General features: G+C 38.2%; 1 long non-coding RNA gene across 2 annotated transcripts in view; it reads left to right on the forward strand.

Annotated features, from left to right (window-relative positions):
- The first annotated feature begins 9931 nt into the window (after positions 1–9931).
- LOC135272079 (uncharacterized) overlaps positions 9932–16398 on the forward strand; it is a 56792-nt gene continuing 50325 nt past the window's right edge. The window contains exons 1-2 of one of the 2 annotated variants that reach the window (XR_010340186.1): positions 9932–10097; positions 10948–11170. This is a non-coding gene — a long non-coding RNA (uncharacterized LOC135272079). The remainder of the gene's footprint in view (positions 10098–10947; positions 11171–16398) is intronic. The other variant, XR_010340185.1, reaches the window with a different exon arrangement.

Raw genomic sequence — 16398 nt, forward strand, 5'->3', positions numbered from 1 at the left:
TGCACCCTCCACTATTCAGCTCTAAGCTGGTACCAAGAGAAGAACCTGTGATGATTGGGTGGTTACATAAAACCGAAATTATTTTGACTATTATATTCAGTCTCTTGTCCCTTTAAAACCAACTCCAAGCAGAACTAACTTCAAACTGGAGCAAAATTGCCATGTTTGTGTTTTTCCTTTGTTCTCTTCTGTTTTTCTGATGGAAGCATCAGAAGGTGGGAAAGCCAGAGGCCTGGATAATCCAAGAATTGTTTAATAATTTCTAATCCTCCCCCTTCATTGACCAGAATAAGTAAAGACAGATATCCAAGGGCATACTATTTCTATATCTTTTCATATATATAAATGTATGTATATATCTTTCCACATACATGAATTAAAATTAACACTTGTTCTCAAAATTTGTATTATAGAATAACATAGTATATCATAAGTGTGCCAACTTTGGAACCAGACTATCTGGTTTTTTTAAGTCTTGGCTCGACCTTGGACAAGCTACTTAACTTCTCTATGCCTCAGTTTCTTTAACTATAAAATAGAGAAAATTATAGTTCTTATAAGTTCAAAGAGTTTTAAAGGGTTTGATGAATGTTAAAGGTTTAGAACAGGGTCTGGAGTATAGAAATAGCTTAATTGATTTTATTACTGTTACTAGCCATGATTAATTTTCCTGCTGCTGAGGAAGCAAGTTTGCCTGCTCAGGGGTATTTCTAAAGTCAGGAGTGTAGAATTTAAATATAAGGCAAGCAAGAGGCTTGTCTTTACTCAGCAGAGAGTTGAATACAGCCAGAGAACAGTGAGAGAGAGAACCTTAGAATTGGAAGGTCATGAACTCCTTTCAGACTCATCTCTCTAATTACAGCTTCTGCTTGCTAGACATTTGCAAACCACTCCCCTCCAGTAGAATGGATTCTGGTGGTGTTGTCCTATTCTCTGTTCTCATCCTTCCCCAGGTATCGACTAGCCCTGAGCCTGACCCCCTCTGACTTATATGTTCACTGGTACAGACCTGCTTTACAAGTGTTAGAACTTCTGGGTCCTCAGCATTGGCTGAAAGCCACAGCATAGGAGGTATCTTTGCTGCCTATAAATAGAGCTGTGTCTGGGTTGGTGCCAATTCCTTCTGTACCAAAAATACTTAATAATCTCCTGGCTGATGGTTTCAAGCTGGCTTCCTAGCAGAATAGCAATAATCAGCATAATCAACCTTCACTTTATTCTAGATTGCTAAATCTTTGAACACAGGGGCTGGTTTTTACTAAAAGAATAAATTGATATATGGATGCAGTAGGAATTCCCTTTACTTAATTCACAAAACATAAAAAGAAAGCAATGGAAGAAAATGGCTGGTAAATTTGATTTCAAAAAACATAAATTTAAAACTCAATATCAAAACTCATAAGCAAAGTTACAATGCAGATGGTGAATTTGAAAAATTTTATGAGGAACAATAAAGAAATTAATTTCACTGAAGTATAAATAACACATAAACCAATAAGGAAAATATTGAAATTGGAGCAAGAATGAGAAGAGATAATTCTAGGCAGAGATAATTAAAATCAATAAACATGACAAGTTTTCAACTTTACTAATAATCACATAAACAGAAATAATAAAGATGTATTATTTTTTGCCCGTGAAATTAGTAATGATTTAAATAGGTGGTAATTCTGACAAGGATACTGTAACAATGGTTTCACCTTATACTGTCTAACTAGTTCAATGCTTCAGAAACAGAATTTGACAGTGTGTTAGAAAGGAACTCAGAAAACTCTGTATCTTTTGATACAGTGATTTTAGTTTCAGACATCTCCGCTATAGAATCAGAGACTTTTGCATAGATACGTTTACTACGGTATTGTTATATGGCAGATAAACCCGGTAGCATCATCATCATCATTATCAACAACAACAACAACAACAACAAGAAACCCAAAACAAAAACCTGAGAAAACCTGGGAAAAAGTATTCCTAATGAGTGAAAAATAGGGAATGATCAAATAAATTATAGTTTACTTGTATGGTGGAATAAAAAATACAATATATTTTTAAGGCAGCCATCATTAATCATGTTTAGAAATAATGTTTAACAACATGAAAATGCATACATGTAGACAGCATACTTTATTATATATGAGGGACTTATACTAAGCTGTTATTTGGAAGAACTTTTATTAATCTAGGGTCGTATACATACGTATGTCATTATATATGCAAGTATAATACATAATTTTACCCTAATACATTATAAAATGTATAAAATGCTGTGTGTGTTATAAAACACATTTTGTGAAAGTATAATAAAGTATTATAATACATAATTGTATTACAATGGAATAGTTACATTTTAAAAAGTAAATATAGATACACATAAACACATACATATATACTCTAGGAACTAAAGACCAGAAGAAAATAAATGAAAATTTTGATGGTAGTTGCTGCTTGCTAATAGGAGAAAAAGGGCTGCAAGCGACTAAAAATAGCATGAAAAATCCTGCTACTGAGATGTGATTTACACAGCAGTTTTGCATACTTTTCATCTGAATCCTCATTAGAATCCTATGGTAAGTGCAGGCAGGTATTATTTCTTCTCTTTATAGAAAAGATGCTGAGGCTCAGGGAGATGCTTGGTTTAGTCAAGGTCATGAGGCTAATAATGAAAGGCGGAGCTGAAATTTGAACATGGGTCATTTGACGCCATGTCTGGAGCTACCTTCACTAAACTAAGGTGACTGTAAGATCACGTGGCTAGAAAATCTATAGCTACAGAGAGCCAGAAAATGGTGGACCCTATAGTTCTAATTTCTGAAAGTCTCATGGGCGTTAGTAAGAAATAGATAATGTGTATTGAGATTCTAGATTGTAGTTATATGCAGATGAAATGTTCTACGGGCATAAAGGAAATTATTTGTTATTGAAAACATTTTATTATACTGGCTAAATTGAAGAACTTTTTTTTTTTTTAAATTTTTTACCAACTCACTTTATTTAGTTGACATTATATTTGAGGAAAAATTTTATAGCAAAATCTTTATAACTCCATGCATGCAGTATTCTTTTAGAAGGCTCCCAAGTATTTCTTTCTACGAAAGTAAAACATAAATTATAACTAATTATTTTAATTAATTTTCTGAGTATTTTCCAGGCTTTTAGAGCTGAGGTTTGGAGCTTCCACTCTCTGATTTGAAAGTTATACCACTTTCTCGTACACAACATTATATCTAACCCTTTTTTATGAATCATTCCTGAGATCTTCAATGGACAGTAAATGGGATTACCTCATTCTACACAAAGGAAACAAATTCATAAATAAGGGAAGAATAGTCTTTACACTCTCACACATTAAAACAGTAGACAAGAGTGAGATAAAGATCATATTTCTGTCTTCCTGTGTTATGTACTGGCTTCACACTCCTAGTGTGCTGAAGAGGGTGTGTTACTGAGGAGGTACTCTAGACCGGTTTAGGGGTGAGTGCACACGTGCTGCTTGCTGAGATGCCTGCCTCTCTACTTCAACTCATTTATTTTCATATTCTATTTTATGGTCCCAATTAAGAGCTTGAACATTCTTAGTCAAGAGTTTTGGAATCAGAAAAATGAGCATCAGAGTAATTTCATACACACTAGGAAGCCACAGTGCATAACCTTTACTCCTCTATCTGAAAAAAGGATACTCTGGTTGGTACAGGAAGCTTTATGGGGTCAGCATCTCCTGCATGCCAATTATTCTTATCTCTTAGAATCAGGTTTATCTTATTTCATCAATAAGTTCTCATTTATATAATTTACTCTTTCTTCTTAAGGAATTTTCTACTTAAGCAAGCTCTAAAAGTTTTCCCTCTGTTTTCTAAGTTTGTCTGGCTAGGGTGTTTTTCTTTCTGACTTTTCTAAATATTTTTCTTAATTTACCAAATCATGTTGCATAGAAAATTCTTGTGTTCATTATTATTACTTTTTAGATTGTATTTTTTGACATGGAGTCTCACTTTGTTGCCCAGGCTGGTGTGCATTGGCACAATCTCAGCTCACTGCAACCTCTGCCTCCTGGGTTCAAGCAATTCTCTTGCCTTAGCTTCCCGAGTAGCTGAGATTACAGGTGTGTGACACCACATCCAGCTAATTTTTGTATTTTTAATAGAGACAGAGTTTTGCCATGTTGGCCAGTCTCATCTTGAACTCCTGACATCAGGTGATTCGCCTGCCTCGGCCTCTCAAAGTGCTGGGCTTACAGGCGTGAGCCACCGCATCTGGCCGGTTATTTGTGTTCCTACAGAACGTAAGTGCATTATGTTAGGCACTTTGAATAGTTCTGTGGCTTTAATAGGCTTGTAATATACTTAGGGAAAGAAACAAAACATATTCATTTTAAATAAATCACAATATAAAATAGTGATCAAGACTATGTAGCATGTAAAAACATATTTCCGAGAGGAATTTGATTCCAACTGGGGAGAAATTGCTGTACGGTAGAGTCATCAGGAAAGTTTTTACCCTTCTGTGGGAAGAATGACAATGCAATGCAGTGGGTAATACAATCAGCTTTGGATCGAGACAGGCCTGGGTTTGAGTCTCCGTCTTGTGATCTTGGGCAAGTTACTTTACCTCTTTGAGTTTTGATTGTCTTTGACTCAACTTAATAAAACGTATTTTGTAGATATCTTAGAAGAATTAGGTAAATGAATACGTGAAAAGCATTCAGCTAAGTTCCTGGAACATGGCAAATCCTGAATAAAGTAGCTGCTATTAATTAAACAGGAGCTTGAATGATTTCCATAGTGAGGAGTAGGGATGGAGGGAGAAGGGGAGACAGGGCAGAAAAATAAAGGCAGAACATCTTGCTGGTGAAGCATAGGTGTGCTCAAGGTTGAGAAGGCCTTAATATGCAGCTGTATTTTAGGGGAATATAAGTGAACCACATTGATGGTTTTCTTAAGGGCTGTGGATATTATGCCATTTGTCTTTAACAGAGGCATTTTGCTTCAGATGACAAACCACTTGACCTTAGCAGGTGGCTTGGCATTTTCTGAGATGTTGCTTTTTGGCAAGGTAAAGATCCTTTCATTTCTTGTTTCACGGTATCTTGGAGTGTCTTACACATTATATAGCCCTTTAATATCACATCTGTGAGGTAGGAAGAGCTGTGGGAAAAAATGCCTGACATGGACTGAATGACTCACAGCAGGTGAATGTGGTGCAGATGAGCCTGACTTCTGGGTTTTCTTCTTCCCAGAGCCTCTCTGTGAAAGCTCATGTGGCCAATCTTGGCATTTCGCATCAGGTATCTCTTCTGGGGGAGAGAGAAGGGGAAAGAAGAGAGCGCTGTCAGGTCTTAAGCAAGAGACTTCAAAGTCTTTTCCAAATGAGTCATGCAAACAGCTTTGCTTAACATATATGGAATATGAATCTGTAATTATGAAAACACGTACACAAAGCTTCCACAATAGCAAAGCATCAATAAGCAGGTGTTTCCTGTGTTTACAAAAAAGGCTCATCCCGCTTGTAAAGTGTTTATTTTTATAATATGTTTCATGTTAGACTTATGCTTTTCTTTGGACAGCTAATAGCTGCTTCTCCCTTTCCTCTGATGAATGTCTAGGTGAGCAGAGATGGAAAACATCTTATGAAACAACAAAAACTCTGGAGAACATTTGTATTTACCAAGTCACAAAGCCAAAGCAAAAAAAGAACTCAGTGGATTTGCGTCACAGTTTTATGAGCAGCAAAACAACATTGATTAAAGGGAAATTTTTCATGCATTATCACAGAATTGAAGAACCTGGGTTGGAAAGAATGCTCAGGGATTGTCTAGCTGATGCTCTGATGCTTTATTGTTATGAAAGAGAGCTGAAGCCAAGAGAGCATGTCAGTGATTCGAAAGCTTGGCTACATATGGGAATCACCTGTGGAGATTTAAAAACCACTGCTGCCTGGGCCCCATCTCTAGGGTCTCTAATGTAATTGGGTTGGGGTGTACGTAGGACATCTGGAGCTATAAAATCTCTGTAGGAGATTCCGTGCAGCTCAAGACTGAAGACCGTTTTAAGTGCGATGTATAATCCCACTTGTACTAATGTACCAATATGCGATTAATGAGATGACAACACAGATACGTAAACAGGAGTCCAAACTGCTAAATCTGAAGCTGTTTTCTCAAACCTCCAAACTTCTTTCTGCAAATTCCTTTGCTCCTCTTCCTCTTTACCTTTCACAACCCACAGCCTTTTGATTCTACTCTCTCTTAACTATCAAAATAAGTTATCAGAAAAGGAGTCAATAGAAACATCATTCTGAAATGTAACTGACTAATCTGTAATAGCTCTCCTAGATGTGCTGTATTTGTATTTTAACCAGAAACAAAGGCCCTGCTAGAAAAAGCCTTCATGGGCCGGGTGCCGTGACTCATGCCTGTAATCCCAGCACTTTCGGAGGCTGAGGCAGGCGAGGGCAGGAGATCGAGACCATCCTGGCCAACATAGTGAAACCCCATCTCTACTAAAAATACAAAAATTAGCCAGGGGTGGTGGGCGCCTGTAATCCCAGCTACTCGGGAGGCTGAGGCAGGAGAATTGCTTGAACCCGGGAGGCGGAGGTTGCGGTGAGCCCAAATCGCACCACGGCACCTCAGCCTGGCAACAGTGAGACTCCATCTGAAAAGAAAAAGCCTTCATTAAAAGCTTGAAATAATGACCTATAGGCAGTTACTTACTGTCTGTGAAGAGACAACCTGGTTTTCTTTATCAGATAGACTAGTTGGCTCATCCAGGAGCATGTCATGGTTTTTAGTTGAAAACAGATGGCTGTTCAAACTTACTGGGCAATTGGTGTCTGAGAGTAGATGCCAATGACACTCCGTTTGCAAAGACTAAGACTCTTTCTACTCATTGTGGATGTTTCCTCCCTATTCCCAACCCGTCTGTAAATGTTAGAAGACAGGAAGTCAGAGTTCATTTCCTCAAACAAAACTAAAGTATGCCTGCCTGTGCTTGGACAAAGCGTCTCTTCATGGGATAGGGAATCTGGGAAGCACTGTGAATTCTGCTAGCCCCTACCTGTATCTTAATCTAAGAACTCTGTTTATGTCTCCACTGTGTGTTGTTCTTAGTGTTTGTCTTTACCCTGATTCTGTCTTTCCGTAAAGTTGAATTTAAGAAATTAGACAATTATGAATACACATTTCTTTCATGAGCCTTACAGAAGGAAAAAAGTCTAAACAGCAATTTGTTATTAGTTGGAATTCCTATTGGTGCTATGTTATAGATTTTTCTTCTCTAGGATAATAGCATGTCAATTTTTAAAATAGTAGCATTATAGTTATTTGTGGAAATTATCTGTTAGAAACATGCTTTTATTATGTTACAGTTAGTAAGGTGTGGAAGGAGAGGAGTGAGAAGGATATAAAAGAGCAAATAAATGGATCATGAGGACTTCATTCTGTGCATCAGAACTTTATGGACTGGTGTGGTGGCTCATGCCTGTAATCCCAGCACTTTGGGAGGCTTAGGCAGGAGGATCACTTGAGGACAGGAGTTCGAGACTAGCCTGGGTAACACCTGGAGATCTTGTCTCCACAAAATGTTAAAAAATTTGCTGCGTGTCATGGTGCCTGCCTGTAGTCCCAGTTATTCAGGAGGCTGAAGCAGGAGAATCACTTGAACACAGGAGTTCAAGACTGCAGTGTGCTATGATATGCCACTGCACTCCAGCCTGGGTGACAGACAGAGTGAGATCTTGTCTGTAATAAATAAATAATTAAATAAAATAAAAACACTTTCCACCTGACTTTAAGTTTTGGTCATGATTGAGTAGCTTGTGTTAGACTTTCCGCCCACCAAAACATATATAAAATATGAAAACAATGTTAACAAACATTTGCAGAAAGTGAGCAGCAACCAGTGCAAGGCTGAGATCCCTGAGATAAGGAAAGCACACGACCTTCACCCTGCATTCACTCTGGATTTCTCCCGAAGTGAAATTTTCAAACCACTGTGTGACAGCATAGAGCCCTAGCAGAAAGCAAAATTCTTGCTCTCGAGAAAAACAGAGACTGGTGTTAGGAGTTACAATGGTGACTGGGATTTGAGGGATACAGTATTAAGAGAGAGGTACAGAGAAGTGGCTACAAAAATCTACATAAAGATTCACACTGAGTCTTTGATTAATGCATAAAGGTGTGTATTCACATAATGAGATTTCAGGAGATATAGCAGAGAAAGGATGTGGTCCCGCTGAGAGATAAGCAGAGATTTCAGAAATTGTACAACTCTGGGGAGACCCTGACGTTTGGGTCCAGTTACTGAATACCTTGGGCCTGTTGTTGATGTTATTACGGAAATATCACATCTTAGAAGTAAGGAGCATGCTAGGAGTAAGGGCTAGACTCTAGGAATAAGGGAAAAAGTGAAATAGACCCACTCTAACAAAGACTAAAATCAAACTTTGGCAGGATAAAGGTGATTTTCTATAATTTAATTTCCTGCTAGATAAAAACTTAATCTCTAGAGGAAGATAAAACATTCCACAGCATCTATGATGTACCATTTATAACGTCAAGCATATAATAAGCAAGTATTAGATATGCAAACAAGCAGGCAAAGCAACTAATAATCAAGAGAGAGGACAGTAAATAAAGGCGAACTCAGATGACACAAATATGTGACTTGGTAAATAGAGTTCAAAAATAAGAAAGTCAAAATGAATAAAAAGATGGAGCACTTCAATAGAAAATTGAAATTTATTAAAATATAGATATATATAATATGTAAAATAATATTAAGCTCTTTGTGCTTGATAAATGACTCAAAGGTCTGGACTGTCATTGCAATAATATTTATCTGCCACAGAGAATAGAATCCACGATGTGAATAGAGAAAGAGTAAGTACAAGCTAATGACAATGAAAAAGAAGAGACTGAAGTTGCATATGCAAAAGAGGAAGTTCTTTTTCTGAAGTGTACTGATTTGACCGATGAGAAAATTACAAAAATGACATTCAAAATGACCTAATTGTACATATTTAGTCTATGAATTAGTTTGTGAGGGCTTCTTTAAAAAAGTAACACAAACTGGGTAGCTTAAACCAGGAGTCCCCAGTCCCTGGGCTATAGACTGGTACCTGTTGGTGGCCTGTTAGGAACTGGGCTGCACAGCAGGAGGTGAGCGGCAGGTGAGTGAGTAAAGCTTCATTTGTATGTACAGCCGCTCCCCATCACTTGCATTACCGCCTGAGCTCTGCCTCCTGTCAGATCAGCAGTGGTATTAGATACTATAGGAGTATGAACCCTATTGTGAACTGTGCATGGAAGGGATCTAGATGGGGGGGTCCCTTATGAGAATCTAATGCCTGATGATCCGTCACTGTCCCCCATCACCCACAGATGGGACTGACTAGTTGCATGAAACCAAGTTCAGGACTCGCACTGATTCCACATTATGGTGAGTTGTGTAATTATTTCATTATATATTACAATATAATAATAATAGAAATAAAGTGCACAATAAGCATAATGTGCTTGAATCATCCCCAAACCAACTCCCATGCCCGGCTGTGGAAAAATCATCTTCCATGAAACAGGTCCCTGGTGCCAAAAACGTTGGGAATGAATTGGCTTAAACAACAGAAATTTATTGTCTAACAGTTCTGGAGGTATCCGTAGGGTTGGTTACTTCCCAGGTGAGGTAGAAATCAGTTCCATGCATCCCTCTAGTTTCTGGCAGGTTTTGGCAATCTTTTGGCATTCTTTGGCTCTGTTGCATTACCCTGATCCCTGTCTTTGTCTTCACATGGAGTTCTCTCTGTGTGCATGTCAATGTCTTTTTTTTTTTGCCCACGTTTACTGGAATCAGGTTACTGTTGCTTTCAACGAAAAGTCCTAGGCCTTTGAGACTTCAGTAGGTTTGCTAATACAGTTGATCATTGAACAACATGGGTTTAAACTGTGCAGGTCCACTGATATGTGGATTTCTTTTCACCTCTGCTATCTCTGAGGCAGCAAGACCAACCCCTTCTCTTCCTCCTCTTCCTCAGGCTACTCAAAGTGAAGATGAAAAGGATGAAGACCTTTATGACGATCCACTTCCACTTAATGAACAGTAAATGTATTTTCTCTTCCTTATGATTTCCTTAATAACCTTTTCTTTAGATTGCTTTATTGTAAAAATATAGCATATAATACATGGAACATACAAAATATGTGTTAATCAACTGTTCATGTTATCGGCAAGACTTTCTGTCAACAGTGAGCTATTAGTAGTTAAGTTTTGGGGGGGTCAAAAGTTGTATGTGAATTCTTGACTGTATGGAAGGTCAGCACGCCTAACTTCACATTGTTCAAAGATCAACTGTAGTCAGAATGCAGTGAAACTTGGAGATCCAGATGGATAAATCCTCTATTTACTTATTTGAGACAGGTTCTCATTCTATTGACCAGGTTAGAGTATAGTGGCATTATCATGGCTCACTCTTACTTTACCCTTGACCTTCTGAGATCAAGAAATCCTCCTGCCTCAGCCTCCCCAGTAGCTAGGACTACAAGTGGACACCAACATGCCCAGCTAATTTTTGTGTTTTTTCTGGAGATGGAGTCTCCCTGTGTTGCCCAGGCTGGTCTCAAATCCCTGGGCTCAGGTGATTTCCTCACCTTGGCCTCTCAAAGTGCTGGGATTACAGATATGAGTCACTGCACCTGGTCTATTTATTTTTCTTCTTGGTAGTCAAAAAAATGAAGAGCAAGGATTCTAGAATGGGCTGTAGGAAAAGATGGTGGAATTAAGATGAAGACTGGTATCGGCCTGGCTTCAAAGTCTAGTTATTGTGTTGGATGCTAAATTAAGGACACTCTAAAATCTTTCTCCTTATTTAGATTCCCTAATTTGGTCACATGAATTAGCTGTAATTGCAGGTTGGTCTCTACTGTAGTTTGATGCTAATCTATGCTTACACTTGAAGAGACACTGAAATAACAGCATGCAAAGAAGATGATGTTCACATTCACATCCTGACCCTGGAGCTATAACCGGACCTCTAGATCTCCTACTTAGGAAAGTATATCAAAATGCAAGTGAAAAGAATGTTTTTGAAAAAAACCTTGGATTTGTTTACATTCTTTGTGGAATAAAGAATTTAACCTTTTCCAGAGAGAGATCTGGCCTTTGCCCTCAGCTTCTGGGAGGTAAGCTCTATGTTCTTGCAATGTCATGCCTGATAGGAGTGTCTTGTTTGGGAATTTAGGCTGTGCCAGACAGTCTAACAGTGTAATTTACGATGGAAGTTTTGAGTCATGTCAACCAAAATTAAGGCTGCGGAGGCAGAAATAATTTGACAAAGGTTTATTGGAAGCCAATTGTGAGGACTGACTTGGGAAAACATACCCACAAAGTTGGGCATATTCCAGAGTCCACTACCGGTTGCAAGGCTTTACAGGAAAGTTTAGAAGAAGGAAGGAGAACTCCTCATGCCAGAGTTGTCATTTTCACTGTAGGGTGTAATACAGAGGTTATAATCATTGGCTACAGATTACAACATACAAGCTAAAATGTTCTACATGCAAGTCAATCAGTAAAAGTTCATGACTCAGAAACAAATTAGTGTTCTTTTCAGTGTTAGTAGCTTACGTATTAATTAGTACGTCAACAATTTGGAAATTCCCGACAAGATTTGAGGAACTCATGACAGGATTCTTTAGTCAGAATCATAAGATAAGCCTTTTAACCTAACCTAACCTGCATCCTAAACTCTCATCATAAGTAAAACAGCATCTCGAGAGTTCTGTGAGTCTTTCTACTGTATTATTAAACCTAAGTATGGTCTTAGAAATCCTAAACTTGAAATGGTGTCAGAAGTGGGGTTAGTCTTGTGGACTACACTTTAACGTTACAACTAAAAAATAATCTGTAAATTAGATTTCTGTAATTATTAATCATGCTAAATTAACAGTTCTGTGAAGAACTGTTAATATGAACAGCTGATACAAGAATAATGCTGATGATTGTTTGTGGAAAAGAAGAGGATTTGGGGTTTAAAGACCTAGCAAGTCCTCCAAGTACTGAAGTATTCTATTCATTCATTCATTCAACAAATATTTGCCCAGTGCCTCACTACATTCCTTAAAGACACAGTCCCTTCAATTGGGATGATCTCTAGTAAAGAAAAATGATAATGACTAACAGAGATATCTGATTCAATTCAAACAAGAATCAAACAATTTTAACAGAGATAGAGACATAAAAACCGTTAGGTCTGTTTTGTTGTAATAGTTAGAAACGTGATATTTGGAGTCAAGTAAAACTGGGTTGGCTACCTGACTGGTGATGTTCAGTACCACATGTACTGTGAAATTCATTGTAACTTTAAGCTCTTTCTCACTTTTCTTATTTGCGAAATGGGGATAACGACACCTACTTCATAGAATTGTTGTGAGGCTTAAATGAGATGATGTATTAAAGGTACTTAAGGTCAATTATATAATCAATACATGTTATATATATAATAATTATTAATATGCTCAGATTTATCTTCTAATCAATCTTTTCTGAGTTGAATGTGAGAGGGTATTGCTTTCCACCACACCTATGCTAATTTTAGTGGCTACTTATTTCCTTGGTCCCAGGAACTATTATGGCATCAAGAGTGTAGGCCCAGTTTTGAACTGTATAGTTTAGCAGAAAATGGCAAATGAACAGGTTTGGGATTTATTTAGTAGCAGTGACTTCAATTACAGCTTCTTTTGCTGCCTTTTGTTTTGTCAGTAAAATACCAGAGGGATTTGGGTATTGTATATACAGGGTATAAAAAGCCCCAAAGAAGGTGAAATTAGACTTTGTAATCTCATGGCTTTTAGGCAGGAGAAGGATTCTGAAGCAGCTGGTGAGAGTAAAATATTCATTAATTTAGTCTGTAGCAATATGCAAATGTTTAGATGGTTTCTCATCTGGGGTAACTCAAGCTATGCCCCTAAGACATTTTAATTGTGCAGAATATATTGAGCAGGGAGGACTAGCACGAAACCCTGGCAAACTGGTTATTTCTGAGATTTTATTCATTCTCAGGAAAATATGTATTAGACTTTGGGCTATCCTATCAAATTTACAGGATAAAGGGAAGAGACTACACAACATGAAAAACTAAGCTAACATTTTATAAAATTCAAATGTTTTGTCTTGAGTACATTAATTTTTAAGGCAATGTTGTCAAACATGATACTTTCGGCACAACCCCGTTTTCAAGCAGTCTAGCCATTGTTGTTCAGTGTGCTAATGTCTTCCAGGTAATTATACCTTACACTACTATCACACCTTGGGCTCTGCTCTCTTAATTCTCAAAATTTATTAATCTTGTTGGCTAACTCTTAGATTGTACTCATTTTTAAATAAATTGTTCAAAGTCACAGTGCTAGAGTGTGGCAGAGCTAAAAGATTTCCTGCTAGTTCTGTCAGAAGCATTTGAACCAGAGCTGCTCCATCCTGAATAGGGGCTGGGTAATATAAGGGAGACATACTGGGCTGCATTCCAGGAGATTAGGTTTTCTTAGTCACAGGATGAGACAGGAAGTCAGCACAAGATACAGGTAACAAAGACCTTGCTGATAAAATAAGATGCAGTAAAGAAGCTAACCAAGACCCACTAAAATCAAGATGGCAACAAAAGTGACCTCTGGTCATCCTCACTGCTCATTCTATGCTAATTATAAAGTATTAGCATACTCACAGACACTCCCTCCACTGCCATGACAGTTTACAAATGCCATAGCTACATCAGAAACTTACCTTATATGGTCTAAAAAGGGGAGGAGCCCTCAGTTCCGGGAATTGCCCATCCCTTTCCCAGAAAACTCATGAATAACCCACCCTTTGTTTAGCATATAATCAAGAGATAACTCTAAGTATATGCAGTCTAGCAGCCCATGCTGCTGCTTTGCCTATGGAGTCGCCATTCTTTATTCCTTTACTTTCTTAATGAACTCGCTTTCATTGTACTCTATGGACTTGGCTTGAGTTCTTTCTTGTACCAGATGCAAGAAGCTCTCTTGCGGTCTGAATCAGGACCCCTTTCCCATAACGGTTTCCTCTTCAGTAGACCTGTGATTCCCAAACTCTCATATGTATTAGAATCCCATGGGAAACTTGTTGAAAATATATATGCCTGGGCATGATACACATAAGTGCTGAATCACAATGCCTGGTACAGGGACCAGAAATCTGCATTTTAAACAAACACACCTAGTGATTCTGAATTAGGTGACTGTAGGACAACACATATGTGTAAGGTCTGTTCTCGCTGAGTTTAAAGTGAAGAAACTGAGGCCAGCACAAGAAGATCTGATGCGAAGGAATTTATTCAGGCTCCCGGACGAGGTTCTACAGTCCGACAGGAGGGGCCGGAGAAGTGGCATGGACTCCTCTCAGACAGGGGGTTTTATAGGGAGTGAAACAGCTCGATTGGTTGTGGGAGAGCAGGACTGCTATTGGGTAAGTTACAAGCCTTTACCTAGGACTTGGCTTGTTGTTGGTTGGAGTTACTCAGCTGCTATTGGTTGTTAAGACTTGGCTGCTATTGGCTGTTAAGGCTTGGCTGCTATTGGTTGTTAAGACGATAGGGTTACCACACCTTGTTTGCATACTGGGCTCTTTTAAGGGAAGGTCAGGCTGTGTGAGCATGGGAGAAGGGAAAAAACCTGAGCATGTCTGAGCTTGCCTGAGCTCGTCTGGGCTTGTCCGAGCTTTTGAAAACAAGGCAGGGGGCGGTCTGCGTCCGTGCTCCCAGCGAGGCAACCGGCCTTACAATATGGATCACATATGAAGGCTCTGAGAACAAAGACTGTTAGTTATTTCTGCATCTTTTAAACATCGTGTGCAATTCAGGGTTAATGCCACTCCTTATAGGAGAGAAGAAAATAGAACTAGTTTCTGTAAAAGGGAAATGCTGTTTTCTTTTTCTCTGCCTGCCTGATGCCACTGCTAGAAGAGGTATGCATCTGACTCTTCTTGAAGTTTTAAGTTGAAACTAAGCTTTACTAATGGGAGTCCCAGAAGTGGCTTCTATTAGTGATATTCATATTGCATTAAGGAATGAATGTGAAAATAATAGAAGCAAATCAAAGTTTCAACCATGAAATGTTTCCCTTTCTGGAAAATCCACTGATATCCTCCATAGCCACTATTAAATGCCACAGACCCACCCTATTCCTGCTTTTTGTTTGGGTCTCATTGACTCCCATCAACCTCTGCAAGTAGTTACCAGGAAACAACAACATTCTAACCTTTCCTAAGACCTACTGCTGCTTCCCAGAAATATCTAAGCAAGCCATCTCATGAGAATAAAAAATTGCCTCTGGGTTCATTCGGGTCGTCAATCTCTGGAGGACGGCAGTTTTTGCAGCAATTTGACACTCCTACTTTCGGCTGAAATTGGAAACTGCCACCTTTCTTTATATTAAGTAAAATTCAGCTTTTGGCATGAGCTTATACTGTCTTTTTTTAGCCTCAGGTTTTGCTGTTCCTAATGGGAATTACTTCCCTTTTTACAGTGCAAGTGCTAGATACATAGTGTCAGAATAAAACACCACGTTCTGTGGGGCTCCCAGGAACTATAACTGCACCATAGAAACAATAAAACAAACGAATGAAGCAGGTTTTATTTATGTCAGTTAATAATCTCCATACACATAAGTCTTCCTGTAAACTAACAAAGATGATATATTAGACAATTTTCTTAGCGATGTTCTGAATTAAATGATTGTATTTAATTTTCTCATCAGTAAAATGAAGTGATTAGACTAGATTAGGGGCCAGATTTGATTAGGCTTTGCAGACCTTACCGTCTTTTTCACAGTTACCCAATGCTGCTGTTAACCATGGAGAATACATAAATGAATGGGCGTGGTTCTGCTCCAGTGACTATTTATGAAAACAGGAGGCAGGTTGTATTTATTCTGCAGCGTATAACTTGATGACCATGGATGCAAAGGTATTTTCTAGCTCCTTGATTTTGTAATTTTATTCAAACAAATTGAAATCCAGCTGTCATTTGGTTACTCTTTGGTTAAGATCTCTAGTTTTGTCTACCAAAGTCTACTGAAATTAGAAATAATAATAACAGTGTATTTTAGTGAAACATGAATGTGTCGTGAATGTGGTAAATATTTTAAAAACATTATTTAGTTGAATCCTCTCAAACAAACCTAAAAAGTGGTAATATTATTATCAGTGTTCACAGAGGAGGGAAACTGAGGCTCAGAGAAATTAAAGTAACGTGCCGACAGTAAGTGATTGTCTTAGTTCGTTCAGGCTGTTGTAACAAAATACCTTAGACTGAGTAATTTAAAAACAACAGGAGTTTATTTCTCACAGTTCTAGAGACTGGGAAGTCCAAGCTCATGTTGCCAGCAGATTCGATGTGTGG

The sequence above is a fragment of the Aotus nancymaae genome, unplaced genomic scaffold, assembly GCF_030222135.1.
Source record: "Aotus nancymaae isolate 86718 unplaced genomic scaffold, 86718_ANA_hifiasm-v0.15.2.pri h1tg000103l, whole genome shotgun sequence".
Taxonomy (NCBI): domain Eukaryota; kingdom Metazoa; phylum Chordata; class Mammalia; order Primates; family Aotidae; genus Aotus; species Aotus nancymaae.